Source organism: Hyperolius riggenbachi, chromosome 12 (assembly GCF_040937935.1).
Source record: "Hyperolius riggenbachi isolate aHypRig1 chromosome 12, aHypRig1.pri, whole genome shotgun sequence".
NCBI classification, from domain to species: domain Eukaryota; kingdom Metazoa; phylum Chordata; class Amphibia; order Anura; family Hyperoliidae; genus Hyperolius; species Hyperolius riggenbachi.
In genome coordinates this window covers 20,172,829-20,188,370 of record NC_090657.1, presented here as the reverse complement: position 1 = coordinate 20,188,370, position 15,542 = coordinate 20,172,829, and the positions used below count along the sequence as shown (strand labels likewise).

The 15,542-nt window shown below is 45.1% G+C and overlaps 1 protein-coding gene across 7 annotated transcripts in view; it reads right to left on the bottom strand.

The window, feature by feature from the left end:
- Positions 1-15,542, bottom strand: part of RGS9 (regulator of G protein signaling 9) — a 224,586-nt gene that overhangs the window by 139,141 nt on the left and 69,903 nt on the right. Inside the window, exon 1 of one of the 7 annotated variants that reach the window (XM_068264025.1) lies at positions 3,674-3,824. The exons of 5 other annotated variants lie outside the window; for them this stretch is intronic. The gene's annotated coding sequence lies outside the window, so the exon portion shown is untranslated. Of the gene's footprint in view, positions 1-3,673; positions 3,825-15,542 lie in introns of those variants that run through there. One more of the 7 variants, XM_068264026.1, reaches the window with a different exon arrangement.

The following is a 15,542-nucleotide window of genomic DNA, read 5'->3' as shown; positions in this document are numbered from 1 at the left end:
ATAAATGTATTCGTTCGATTCGATGACAGACCTTGGTGTCTAATTATTGAGGGGAAGTCCACCACTTTCCCTCCCGGCAATTCTTAACAATTTTATATTAATTTTATTCTGCTGGCGCCTCTGATCACCTACCAGTATACTTGAGTCCACCCCAGGTGGAGGGGTGACCCTACCCCATTTTTTCTGATCTACAGAGAGCGACTTCTTAATCCTGAGTGAGGACAGGTCTAATCTCCTCACCTGCCTATACAGTGGTTGCCTGAGCGGTAACCCATGTTTGTGAGTATAACCATCTCACCTATTCATTTCCCTTCGTATCTCTGACATACTACACCATATTGGGCTCTCGATTTCTCTCTTTTTTATAGTTACACCCCTGGTCGTCACATAGTTAGATTCGATTTTTCTGAAATTCTAATTCCTTTTATTGAACTTATGTGCATATTTTCCATCCAGGAAATTACTACCATTCCATCCATTACTACCAATCTACATACAATTGGAGTGTTAGTATATTGAACTGATGGAAGATTGATGGAGAAATGTTTCGTTGGATAGTTACTGATTAATTCTTAATTAAATGCCTGTCAAGTCCAGCAATCCAGTAATGTATGTGCCGGCTTCACTCACTCTGTAATAGTCTGTCAGAATCCAGCTGAGTGACACGTCATTGTTTGCCCAATGTGTGCCAGGCTGGCTCAAAGAGAAACTCTGGGGAAAGTGAAAAAACAGAGGGACACGTAGCCACAAACAAAGAGGTCAGTAAAGATGTTATTGCAGGTTTGCTTGCCTATTAGCTTTGGTATTTCTCTGCATAAGATGCTGAAACAAATCAAAATGGCTGCACTTCCTGTATTGGCATGACAACGTCAGGGCTGGGACAAGGTCCGCCCAAGGAAAGGAGTGATAAAATGTGCCCCAACCCCACCTATGGGGCCTTGCACTTTCCCACAACTCAACTGCTGAGCTTGCTCAGGATGAAACAGAGAAGTAGGAGTATGGTCATGCAGTGCAAAGCAGCACCTGCTGCCATGTGTTTGTTCCTAGTCATAGCTGTGTCCCTAACCTCACCCCTAACTGTACACAAGGCTGGTGCCTCGCCTACCAATACCCATGAAGCAGGTACATCTACATTATTGGGACTCTGCTGCTTCCATTGTCACTAGACAATCAGCCGAACCACAGACTAACATCAGCCACTGGGATTCAGGGCGCCACCATGCCAGCCAACTTTTCTGTGCTATAACACTACGACAAGGCCGCAAAGGAGGAAGGGCTGCGCTATGCTTCAACTCAAGTTTGAAAATGAAACAGTTTTCTAGTAGCTCAACTTTCATCTGAGAAAAGCATAAATACAGTGGGTTGCAAAAGTATTCGGCCCCCTTAAAGTTTTCCACATTTTGTCACATTACTGCCACAAACATGAATCAATTTTATTGGAATTCCACGTGAAAGACCAATACAAAGTGGTGTACATGTGAGAAGTGGATCGAAAATCATACATGATTCCAAACATTTTTTTACAAATAAATAACTGCAAAGTGGGGTGTGCGTAATTATTCAGCCCCCTGAGTCAATACTTTGTAGAACCACCTTTTGCTGCAATTACAGCTGCCAGTCTTTTAGGGTATGTCTCTACCAGCTTTGCACATCTAGAGACTGAAATCCTTGCCTATTCTTCTTTGCAAAACAGCTCCAGCTTAGTCAGATTAGATGGACAGCGTTTGTGAAAAGAAGTTTTCAGATCTTGCCACAGATTCTCGATTGGATTTAGATCTGGACTTTGACTGGGCCATTCTAACACATAGATATGTTTTGTTTTAAACCATTCCATTGTTGCCCTGGCTTTATGTTTAGGGTAATTGTCCTGCTGGAAGGTGAACCTCCACCCCAGTCTCAAGTCTTTTGCAGTCTCCAAGAGGTTTTCTTCTAAGTTTGCCCTGTATTTGGCTCCATCCATCTTCCCAGCAGCTGACCAGCTTCCCTGTCCCTGCTGAAGAGAACCACCCCCAGAGCATGATGCTGCCACCACCATATTTGACAGTGGGGATGGTGTGTTCAGAGTGATGTGCAGTGTTAGTTTTCTGCCACACATAGCGTTTTGCATTTTGGCCAAAAAGTTCCATTTTGGTCTCATCCGACCAGAGCACCTTCTTCCACATGGTTGCTGTGTCCCCCACATGGCTTGTGGCAAACTGCAAACGGGACTTCTTATGCTTTTCTGTTAACAATGGCTTTCTTCTTGCCACTCTTCCATAAAGGCCAACTTTGTGCAGTGCATGACTAATAGTTGTCCTATGGACAGAGTCTTCCACCTGAGCTGTAGATCTCTGCAGCTCGTCCAGAGTCACCATGGGCCTCTTGACTGCATTTCTGATCAGAGCTCTCCTTGTTCGGCCTGTGAGTTTAGGTTTATGGCCTTTTCTTGGTAGGTTTACAGTTGTGCCATACACCTTCCATTTCTGAATGATCGCTTGAACAGTGCTCCGTGGGATGTTCAAGGCTTTGGAAATCTTTTTGTAGCCTAAGCCTGCTTTAGATGTCTCAATAACTTTATCCCTGACCTGTCTGGTGTGTTCTTTGGACTTCACGGTGTTGTTGCTCCCAATATTCTCTTAGAAAACCTCTGAGGCCCTCACAGAGCAGCTGTATTTGTACTGACATTAGATTACACACAGGTGCACTCTATTCAGTCATTAGCACTCATCAGGCAATGTCTATAGGCAACTGACTGCACTCAGATCAAAGGGGGCCGAATAATTATGCACACACCACTTTGCAGTTATTTATTTGTAAAAAATGTTTGGAATCATGGATGATTTTCGTTCCACTTCTCACGTGTACACCACTTTGTGTTGGTCTTTCATGTGGAATTCCAATAAAATAGATGCATGTTTGTGGCAGTAATGTGACAAAATGTGGAAAACTTCAAGAGGGCCGAATACTTTTGCAACCCACTGTATATTGCTCTTCAGCCAGAAAAAAGTAATCATCAGGCCACTACTCAAGACACCGTCCGTAGATCTGGATATTTTGAGCAGCTTCAGCCCTGTTTTCCTTTTTCTGAGAAATTTTTTGAAAAAGGATGCCCATCCTCAACTCGAAGTCAGACTTTCAAGAAACAGCATCCTTGCGAAGTGGGCGCGGTTATCGTCGGGTATGTGGTGGGTGATAGGGAATAGAAGGACGTTTAGGGTTGGGATCTGTGGTGGTGGAGGCGGGGGCGGTCGGTTAGGCATTGGTGGGGGATGGGTTAAGTTTAGACATCAGGGAGGGGGGGAGGAGTGTCTGTTAGGGTTATGCATCGGTAGATAGAGAGCTCATGTGAGAATAAGCTTAGGCTTAGCGTAGTAAAATATCTTTAAAATTTACCAATATTTTACTATCAGAATTACCACTGCACAATAGAAGAATATCTGTAATTTACGGATATTGTACTAGTGGCTATTTTGGGCAACCACTTTGCATGTTCGTCTTTATTGAGGGCAAATCGGGTAACATTGGATTATTTGGAGTGGTTTGTAACACATAAGATAAATGACTAATGGTCTAATATTGATCCTTAAATAGGATCTGTCGCGAAAATCTTAAAATTTAAAACACATACAAATAAGTACATTTCTTCCACAGTAAAACAAGCCATTAATGACTTTTCTATGTTGCAGTCACTTACAGTAGGTAGTAGAAATCTGACATTACCAACAGTTTTTGGGTTAGTCCATCTCTTCACGGGGGATTCTCAGCATGGCCTTTATTCTTTATAAAGACGTTCCCTGAAAAACATTTCTACAATTATGCTGGACAACCTCCCTGCTCATCGTACTCTTGTGGCAGTTGGATGGAGCAACTGCCATTTGCTGAGTGCTTTTAACCACCTTAGCGGTATGGACGAGCTCAGCTCGTCCATTACCGCCGGTGGCTGCCGCTCAGGCCCTGCTGGGCCGATTTGCTCCCTGTAAAAAGCAGCACACGCAGCCGGCACTTTGCCAGCCGCGTGTGCTGCCTGATCGCCGCCGCAGCGTGGCGATCCGCCGCGTGCAGCGGCGAAAGAGGGTCCCCCCAGCCGCCCGAGCCCTGCGCAGCCGGAACAAACAGTTCCGGCCAGCGCTGAGGGCTGGATCGGAGGCGGCTGACGTCAGGACGTCGGCTGACGTCCATGACGTCACTCCGCTCGTCGCCATGGCGACGAGCAAAACGAAACAAGGTAGGCCGCTCATTGCGGCCTTCCTTGTTACTGCGGATCGCCGGAGGCGATCAGAAATACGGGTCAGGAGCGCCCTCTGGTGGGCTTTCATGCAGCCAACTTTCAGTTGGCTGCATGAAATCGTTTTTTTTTTTTACTAAAAAAAAACCCTCCCGCAGCTGCCCTGGCGATCTTAATAGAACGCCAGGGTGGTTAAAAATAAAAAAAAAACCCTTCTCAGATCACTCACCAACAATAGCTACGCTCACCCAACAAACCCCTAAAGGTAGCGATATCCTCTGGAGATTTCCAACTCAATTACTCAACGCTGATGAAGAATTCCACCTACTACTCCAGAACTGGTGGCTAGAATATTATTATGATAACAAAAAGCATACAGATACGCCCCAATTATTTTGGGATACAGCGAAAGCAGTGCTGAGAGGCCGAATCCCAGCATACACCTCAGCAAAAAAGAAAAAAGCTAACCAAGAATATGATAAATATGTACAGATCTCCAGAGAAGCATATCGTGCCTACAAAAGAACACCCTCTACTCAAAATAGAACACACTGGCTCAAAACGAAATCCCAAACCGACCAATGACTCAAAATGAGAGAAATATATACACAACCATACAAAAAGCTGCAATACTTCAAATATGGCAATAAAGCCGGACGGTTTCTGGCTATAATAGCTAAAGGAGGATGTGACCCCTTCCCTACCGTATCTCAGCACTACAGGATGACTCAGGCACTTTCCGAAGTCACCCTAAAGAAATTAATAGTATCTTTAGACAATAGTTTGCCAAGTTATACACCTCCCCTTCAACATGCAATAAGACAAAAAGGCCTTGATTCATAAAAAGCAGTGCAATAAAAAAAAATCTTGTCGGGAAAATACCGCACTCGGTATTCTCCTGGTCTGTGTGCTAATTCATAAAGATTTCCCCAGCTGCCTTTGAAGGTCGGTAAATTACCGCAGCCCATTGAGCGGTAGAGTAGAGAAGTGTGGCGATTCTCTCTTTTGCCCTGCACAAATGACTCCACAAATGACTCAGACAGATGACTCGCACAGACTTTCCCTGCCTGCTCAAATGACTCACACAGACTTCTCTCTGGCTCTCTCCAGATGACTCAAACAGACTTCGGCTCTCTGCACTTTTGCATTCATCAGAGCTGTCAGAGCTGTCGGTAACTATCGTCAGGCTTACCGCTTGTTGCAGGCTTTATGAATTGACATTTGCTGACAATTTACTGACATGTGTTGGAGGTAACTGCAGCCAAGTCGGTAATTTATCTCCCTGGTCGGTAATGTCAGCTTTTCATGCGGTAACAGCCTTTATGAATTGACACATTTCTAAGTGATCGGGAAAATCTGCTGTTTTCAGCATTACCGCATGAGGTAATGCTTTATGAATCGAGGCCAAAGTGCCCATATACTCAACAATATAACTCTACCTAAATTAGATCCAGAAGAACTAGCTCTATTAAATGCTCCGATCACAGCCCAATAAATAACTACAACCATCACCAACCTAGCAAATAATAAAGCCCCTGGCCAAGATGGAGTCTCCTCAGAATTTTATAAAACCCTTAAGACACAAATATCCCCCACACTGGAGCTCCTCTATAACGATATACTATCCGGAAAAAAAAAAATTCACCCTTTCAGATAATGAAACATATATCAAACTAATTCATAAAAAAAACAAAGACCCCTCCTTCCCTGAGTCCTACCGCCCATTCTCCCTCAAATCAGGACCTCAAAATTCTTACAAAAAAAAACTCACGTCAGACCGACTAGCCACTTTTATGCCTAAACTTATTCACAATATTCAAGTAGGATTCATTAGAGGCAGATCAGCAATTTCTAATATCCGTAAACTTTTAGTAGTCATGGAGCAGGTAAAAGCCTATCCCACTACACATCTAAATACAGCTATATTGCTTCTTGATGCACAGAAAGCATTTGATGCAGTTAATTGGGACTGGCTTAATGTCACTCTTGACAAGATGGGATTCTCAGGTGAATTTCTCAACCTCTTCAACTTAATGTATGCCACACCTAAAGCTCGTATCTATACCCCAGGCTTCCTCTCCAGGGTGCAGCTAAGGTTTTTGTGGCCCCAAGCGGACTGTAGGAAGGGGCCCCATGGGTGTGGCTATTCCGCATAAGTGGGCGCTGCCAAGGCATGTGGGTGGAGCGGGAGGGGGAATGGGGTAAAAAAACATGGGCGTGGCCATGACGTATGGGCGGAGCGTAACCGTAGCACAGCAAATATAGCCAACTATGACCATTAAATAATAAATGCAGCAACAGTTACCCCAGACACCAGAAAATAACGCAGTTTGTGCAACATTTCAGCAGAAAACAAACGCAATTTGGCCCATATTTCAGCAGATAATAAGCGCAGTTTGGGCCACATTTCATCAGATGGTCTGCTTGGTGCCTTGCGGCACCCCTGTTCCACTCTGATCCCTTTCCACTACAACGGGGCACCAGGCAAGGGTGCCCCCTCTCGCCCCTGCTCTTCAATATCGCCTTTGAACCCCTCACTAGACTAATAGATTCAATCATACCAGGATTTAAAATAGGAGAGACTAGGGTATCCCAAACACTCTTTGCTGACGACATCCTTATTTTCCTAACTGACCCCACCACACAAGTCCCAACTATACTCCAGATAATATGATAAGTGGGAAAAGAATCAGGATTTAAGATATATCAATGTAAAAGTGAACTACTTTACCTCTCATCTAAAGCCCATATCCCCTCACCTAACCCATTAGGAGTACATATAACTAAGGGCCCAGTCACATATCTTGGTATACAATTAAATAGAGATCCACACTCCCTTTATCAATTAAATATCTCTTCTCTGATTCCTAAGTTGGTCTCTCAAATGCGCTCCTGGAATAATCTTCCTTTAAATGTATCAGGACGCAGTGCTTTAATTAAAATGATCACTTTCGGTAAGCTACTATATCGTATGCAAACCCTTCCTCTTTTGTTAAAACACAAAGACATTATGCTACTCAACGAGATCGCCAGGTTCCTGTGGAGAAATAAAAAATCTAGGATTGCCCTTCACAAACAAACTACACATGCCCAAAGGACTAGGTGGGCTAAACCACCCAACATAAGGCTTTATAACTTAGCATGTATGACAGGTCATATCCGAGACTGGGTATCTCCTACTTCTGAATTTTCCAATTATGATCTCGAAAGCTCCCTAGCCGAACCCTGGACTCTCCCCGGTCTATTACATTCTTCTTGTTCCAACCTCCCTCTCAGACTAAAGCATAGCATAGTGATTAGAGACACAATAGTTACCTGGAAGGAATTAAGAAAAATTTGTAAGCTCCCATGGAGAATTTCCAAATATTTACCCCTATGGGGTACACCTGACTTTTCGCCAGGAATGCAACATAATGCCTTTATTCGGTGGGAAACTAGAGGTATCAAATCCCAAGGCCAATTATTCAATATTAAGGAAACCCGCTGGTGGACATTCTCAGAGTTGAACAGATATTGGACTATACCGAAATCAGACTTCCTGGTGTATGGACAAATACGCTCTGAATTCTATATCTCCAATATCACTGTTAACTCCATTTGATCACTTCCTTCAACCAGGAATCGAGAGACAATCCCTGTCTGATCTACACAGAGGCCTACAAAACCTTCATTCCAAGAAAAAAAAAACAGTTCCCAGACCTTTCAAAAATGGACAAAATATTTCTCACAACCTCAACTTACAGACATGATTCTAGATGGCCTGAATACATACAAGAGCACTATCATTAGTGAAACGTGGCGAGAATCTCTTCTTTTATACAAAGCGAAATATGCCTTCAATATTAAATATAAACAGCCCCCCCAACTACAAGCCTGAATGTCCTAAGTGTGGGCATCCTAATGCTGATATAACACATTGCATATGGTTTTGCCTTAAGATAGAGCACTTCAGGTCTCTCGATTCCTTGATAGATTAGGATGTGGTCATCATACACGTAACCCATTGCTGTTTCTCTTCCGCTCATTTGAAACAACTGACACTAGACCATTGAATCCCCCTAGGAACTTCAGATATCCTACATCTAACCCTCACAGCAGCAACAACAAAAAAATTACAACAGATGGATATACCCCACTACACCTACTATTCAAGATGTCAAAGATGAAATGCTAGATTTATTTGTTATGGATAAAGCTGACACTCTACTACACAAAGAAAAGTCGGCAAAAATCTTTTTCAAGAGATGGAAGCTGTTTATTAAACTAACTTTCTCCGGAAAGGAGACAAACAGACTAATGGAACCTTTCAAATATACCTCTTGGTATTGTACTGAACAGCTATCAGGAACCTTAGGCCCAGGGCCAGGCCGAGGCATAGGCTGGAGAGGCTCCAGCCTCAGGGCGCAGTGTAGGAGGGGGCGCACAATTCATTCAGCTGTCATTCCTAATTGTGTATGAAGCAGAAAGAAATAAGAAAAGGGGATACATGACAGTGACTGCAAGCCAGATAACTAGATATTAAGGTGTTGGGGAGGTTGTGGGCCCTGTGGCCCTCTTAGTCTAATAGCAATCAGTGTGTGACGGCTGGGGTGGGAGGGATGGAGGGGCGCACTTTGGTGTCTCAGCTTTAAGTGCTGGAGGACCTTGTCCCGCCTCTGCTTAGGCCCTTTGGAAATATCTTCTTAAAGCCTTGCCTACTTAGATCTTCTAATGCATCTAGACCATAGATGATGATAATACCCCGTAATGAGAGAGCAAAGACCCATTTGTTTAGGGAGGGTGGGTGTTTAATTTGGGAATTTTTAGAAGTTTAAGTTAGGTTAGTTTCTATTTGTTAGTTGTTTCATATTTTGAACAAGGACGGCCTACCAAAAGAGTAGCCTCCCAATGCTCTAGTCACCCAATTTAAAAACGCAAGCTAAACCATACTTATGATCACCTATGTAACTTGACTAGATCATTGAACTATACTCCTTTCTCTGGAACTGAGAGTTGTTATTTCTGTTAAATCTGAAAAATTCAATAAAACACGTAAAAACAAAAAAAAAAACCCTAAGAACGCCCTATGAGAAAATGGGCTAGTCCAAAATCTGTCGGTCAGATTTCTATTACTTACTGTAAGTGACAGCAACATAGGAAAAAAGTAATTTATGGCTCATTTAGCTCCGGAAGAAATGTACGTCTTATTTGTATATGTTTACATGTATTTTACATTTTAAGATTTTCGCGACAGAGATCCTTTAACTTAACCTTCCACATTGCAGCAGTAAATACTGAACATGGATTGCAGCACCACAGCCACTAGCTTTGTACTGCTCGCTGCAGCTCGTGTGCTGCTTTCGCTTGTTGTCCCCTCGCTCACTGCCTGCAGCCTGACATCAAAAGTCAAAAAAACAAGCAGTGATCAATATTCTGATCACACATTGATTGGGGCTGTCCTAGTGCTGGTTGCTCATAGATTTTCAAAGGATTCAATGCTTCAACAAATCTAACATCTAATCTGATGAAAACAACTGTACAGAGCCTGCCTACCTTTGATGCACAAGTCACGCGTGAGAGACATCCTGTCAGCAGCTGAGAAGCCGCCATGTATCATTCGGCAACACAAAAACAGATCATTTATGCATGATTTCGTGCGCAGGCATTAATCTGGGAGCCTAATTAGGCATGAAATTAATTTCTCATGGGAGTTTAATGTTAGTGAATCATAAGATGAAGAAACGTCAACACAGATGTTAAGAGGTAGTTTAGGTGATTGAGGCACTAGGGCAGTGATGGCTAACCTTGGCACTCCAGCTGTGACAAAACTACAAATCCCATCATGCCTCTGCCTCCCTGAGTAATGCTTAGAGCTGTCAGAGTATTGCAATGCCTCATGGGGCTTGTAGTTCCACCACAGCTGGAGTGCCAAGGTTAGGGCAGTGCTGTGCAACTGGCGGGCCGCAGGCCGCATCCGGCCCGCCAGGCCTTCGGCTGCGGCCCCCCTGCTGTGGCAGTGTTAGCCCCGAGTCCCCAGAGCTGAGGGGACTTTTTTTTTTTAACACCTTTTCCCCCATGCCTCAGCTGCTATAATTTAAATGTACAGCCCCCGACCGATGATGTCACTTCCTGCATTAAAATTCACTGCGCGGCTGCCGTGCGCTGGTCTGGCTGGTTGCTATCTCCTGCCCGCCGCTGTTCTGAGGTGAGGCGTCGGCAGCACGGGGGGGGGGGGGGGGGGGGGGGAACTAGCGAAGGGGGGGGGGGCTGTATGATCTGAGGTGAGGTGGCGGCAGCACGGGGGGAACTAGCGGAGGGGAGGGGGGCTGTAAATATACATTATAGCAGCCGATCTGACGCCATTTTATGGGTATATCTGCAGCCATTCCTGGGTATATCTAAAGCCAATCCTGATTGATTGCGTTTTGTGGGGAAATCTGCAGCCAATCCTGATTGCGTTTTGTGGGGAAATCTGCAGCCAATCCTGATTGCGTTTTGTGGGGAAATCTGCAGCCAATCCTGATTGCGTTTTGTGGGGAAGTCTGCAGCCAATCCTGATTGCGTTTTGTAGGGAAATCTGCTCGCGATATGATTGCATGTTGTGGGGAAACTGCTGCTAGATTTTTTTTTTCCCCCTGGGGGGTGGGGAGGGGGGGTTGGGGCTCTTCCGGCCCTCCACCATGTGGCCTGGAGAAAACCAGCCCTCCATGCCGAAGTTGGACAGCACTGCACTAGGGAACTCTGTTGCACCAACCTCAATGTGAGCATCTCCAAAGCTTTACACACACACACACACACTAGATGGTTTATGGCTAATGTGGTCAGTCTAGGCCGCCTATGCAGAGAATCCAGCATAAGTACAGTGACCTCAACAATCACCGGCACTTCCAAAAAGTGCTTTGCCAAGGCAAGACAATGGAGGGAAACATATTAGAGTGATTCTGAACAAGGAAAATCGATCTTCCTGCAACATTTTTGGAGCAGTTGCGCTCCAATACAACAGGAGTGCTGCGAAAAAACTATTACAAAAACGAACGGAAAATCAAAAAATTGATCAAAATTCAGATTCATCTGCTTTTGAGAAGGGATTGATTTTGTGCAGTGCTGATCTCACAATCGATCCCTTTCACGACCGGAAGCATGCTCGAAATTATTGGACGATCTGACGGGAAAATTGCATGATGTGTACCAAGTATAAGCAAGGAATTGGCCCAACAAGTTAAACTAGCTAAATAACATTTGCCATGTATCCTTGCAATGTATTCCTCAATAATAATGTATGCTTTAAAGAGGACCTGAACTCAGAACTTCCTCTCTGCTCCAAAAGATGAGCAACAGCATAACCTTAAAGAAAACCTGTACTGAAAAAAAGTTCCCCTGGGGGGTACTCACCTCAGTAGGTGGAAGCCGCTGGACCCTATTGAAGCTTCCCCCGTCCTCCTCTGTCCCACGGCAGCCCCCGGAACGCACAGGCGACAAATCCGACAGCCTGTGCAATATTTACCTTTTCGGGCTCCAGCGGGGGCGCTGTTGCGGCTCTTCTGACGGAGATAGGCGGAAATAGCCGATCTCCGTCGGGTCCGCTCTACTGCGCAGGCGACTTGCGCCTGCGCAGTAGAGGCGTTCAACGGGGATCGGCTATTTTCGCCTATCTCCGCGGGAAGAGCGGATACTGCGCCTGCGCTGGAGCCAAAGAGGTAAATATTTACATAGCCGCCACCCCGGGAGGATTTTCTCCGCCGCCGCGGGACCGAGGAGGACTGGGGAAGCCTCAATAGGATCCGGAGGCTTCCCCCACCCGAGGTGAGAACCCCCCAGGGGAGGTTTTTTCATTACAGATTTTCTTTAAAAGAAAAATATTTCTTTGTTACAGCTCCAGCAATACATCTGAAGTGTGTTTACTTCCTGCTTTCATGGAAGCAGACATATAGGGTTAACATCTTGTGTTTACAAATTAGCTGCTCTGCTGAGGCAGTCAGCTGACAACTCAGGGATCACAAATACAACTTGTGATTAGTCCCAGATGAGGGTGAATTAGACAGGCTAAACTCTCTAAATACATACAGTCAGGGGGCATTTCTCTAGGTTTCCCTTCTGTCCTGGGCAAGAGTTCAGGTCCACTTTCAAGGGAAAACCATTGGACAGAACTGCATCAGGATTCAGTGGGTGTAAAATGCTTTCTGTGTTGCACAGCATACCCGGGAGTGAGAGGAAACGTATATGCAGTGCACACAGTCACAGCGCGCTCCCTCATGTATGTACAGTACACCCAGCGCATGGGAAATGCTAACATATCTGTTGCTTTTACCAGTGTAATAAATAGAGAACATTATGCCAGCCAGACACAGGTTAGTAATGGTCTAATGTGGCAAGCGATCGATTACTCCAGACGGTTAGCGGTAAACCGAGCCACGTACTGCAATATTGTGGGGCCATCGACCATCCACAGCTCCTCCCCCTCCTTCCCATGTGACAAGAGTTTCCAATGTGCCTCATCACCAATTTTATGGATAGAGTACCTAAAATGTATTACACACTGATTGACAGAACATATTGGTGGCAACAGAGACCTGGTTTAATAAAAATGAGCAAATTGGCTGGAAAAACGATGTGTGTATGACTGGCATTAAATCAATGGAATCCTGGAGGGGGGGGGGGGGGGGGTTGGGTAAATCAGTGAGTATATCTTATATCCTCTTTCTGTGGTTGGTGGTGACAGTCTGTGCATGCGCTACAAGCCTAGAGGTCCCTTGGGAAAGAAGGTTTTGCTGATGATGATGATCTACCCTACATCACGCTCCCAGATTTTTCATCGGTAGTAAAGGGGAAAAGACACACAACTGTCATACTTGACACAGCTTTGCTAGCAAAAGTCCCTTTGGAAACGTAAGTCACATGACTCAGAGATCCCTTTAGTAAACAAGCAGCTGAAAGGGTTTGGTGTTTGATCACCTGACGCTGCTTACCTTCTGTCAAGATATTAAAGTGTACCTGCCATTACGAGTTGCTCTGTGCTACTGAGCAGGCATACTCGTGCCAGAAGAGGAATGCGATGTTCTGGAGGGTACATGGCTGCGGTGGAGGTCTGAAAGACAGTGTGGAAAGCCTCTGGATGATCCAGAGGCTTCCCTCGCTCTAGGTAAGTATTTCATTTTTCACCCGAGCTTTGGCTCGGGGTTTTCTTTAACTCTGACAAAATAAGACTCTTTCTGGTAAAAAAAAAAAAAAACTTTATTGACCTGTAGCTGCAGTGCTGACCACAAAGTGGCAGCAGAGGGAGGAGGAAGGCAGGTCAGCTGATGACACTGTGCTATCAGGAAAAGACCAGCTCTCCAAGACTATGAAGGTGATAATGGAATGGGGAGGAGTCTGGACAGTTCACAGGCTACTTTCAGTCTACCAAGTAATATGTGTCTGCGTTTTGCAAACTTTTGAAACGCTACCTCTTTAGCCTGACATTTCCAGACTTAAAGAGAATCTGTATTGTTAAAATCGCTCAAAAGTAAACATACCAGTGCGTTAGGTGACATCTCCTATTACCCTCTGTCACAATTTCGCCGCTCCTCGCCGCATTAAAAGTGGTTAAAAACAGTTTTAAAAAGTTTGTTTATAAACAAACAAAATGGCCTTCAAAACAGGAAGTAGGTTGATGTACAGCATGTCCACACATAGAAAAATACATCCATACACAAGCAGGCTGTATACACCCTTCCTTTTAAATCTCTAGAGATCATTTGTGTGTTTCTTTCCCCCTGCAGTTCTCATGCACTGAAGTTTCAGGCTGCTCTTTTCTTCCTGCAAACAGCTTTGCCCTTGTCTGAATTTCCTCAGTATGTGAAAGCTCAGCCAGCTCAGAGGACGATTTATCCAGCTTGTAAAAGATAAGAGAGAAGAGAGAAGCTGCTCTAATCTAAATAATACACAGGCAGTGTGCATAGAGGGGCCTGGAAGGGGGAGTTCATAGCAGAACCACAACACTGAAGAACTTGGCAGCCTTCCAGACACAGGCCAACAAGTCTGACAGGGGAAAGATACATTGATTTATTACAGAGACAGTGATAGCAGAAAGTGCTGCAGTAAGCCAGAACACATTAGAATAGCTTTTGGAACTTGTAGGATGATAAAAAAAGAGGATGCAATTTTTGTTACGGAGTCTCTTTAAAGAATTCTTCCTCTGTTCCAAGACTTACCAATCAACCAATTATTGGTCTGAGCCATGCTTATGCACTTTGAGCCCTACGGGAGAAAAGCGCTTTACAAATGTCATTTTTTTGTAGTTGTTGTTGCAAACCCACCCAATAGGCAAAGATAAAAACGCACAAAACGTTGCACATTATAAATCATGTATATGTTACGGCCAGAACCCGAAGTGTGGCCACTTCGCGTTCTGGCCAGCCACTTCGGGTTCTGGCCGGCCAATTTGCGAAGTGGCCGCAGCGCAGCGGCCAATGTTAGAAATGCAAAGCTACACTTATTTTACGGCCGCCAAATGTATTAAAAGTTGCTTAAATTTAATGAAATATAGCCGGCGGCGATGTGATAGATGAAGCCGCCGGCTTTCGCACTGCCTCCCCCGATTCTCTCTCCCCCCCCCCCCGCCTCTCTCCTTGTCCCCGCCTTCCATACAATACGGAGCCGCCGGGAGAGTCGTTCGTTGTGGCAGGGGAAGCAGAGCGGGGAGGCTGCAGACATTGTTTCTGCCAGCACCCGCTCTGCAGGAACGGCAGGATTCCCCTGCCGCGACGAACTACTCTCGGGGACACGCGTGTCCCCGCCCGGCTGCTCCGTATGTCGTATAGGAGGCAGGGAGAGGAGAGAGGCGGGGGGAGGAGGAGAGGAGGAGGAGGCAGTGCAAAAGCCGGCGGCTTCATCTATCACATTGCCGCCGGCTATATTTAATTAAATTAAACAACTTTTAATACAATTTGGCCGCAGCGAGACGGCTGTAAAATAAATGTAAACTTTCCATTTCTAACATTGGCCGCTGCGCTGCGGCCACTTCGCACATTGGCCGGCCAGAACCCGAAGTGGCCGGCCAGAACTAGAAGTGGCCACACTTCGGGTTCTGGCCGTAACATATACACTGCACACAACAGGCATCTAATAAAGCAAGAGTCAGAACTGGGACTATCCTTGGGTCAATATGTATGTTAGATTTAATCATCCTAATCAACTGTCGGTGATCTATCAACCAAAACACATCCAATCTGTAAACTTAACTGATTTCAGGCAGTTTATTGATTGCAAGTCTGATTGGACACGGCGGTAGTTTTATTTGATTGGAAAGGGGAGGAGGGTTGGAGGAGCAATTTTCTCATAGCTGTTTCCTACACCAAGCAGTGCAATCCTAGAAGCGCCC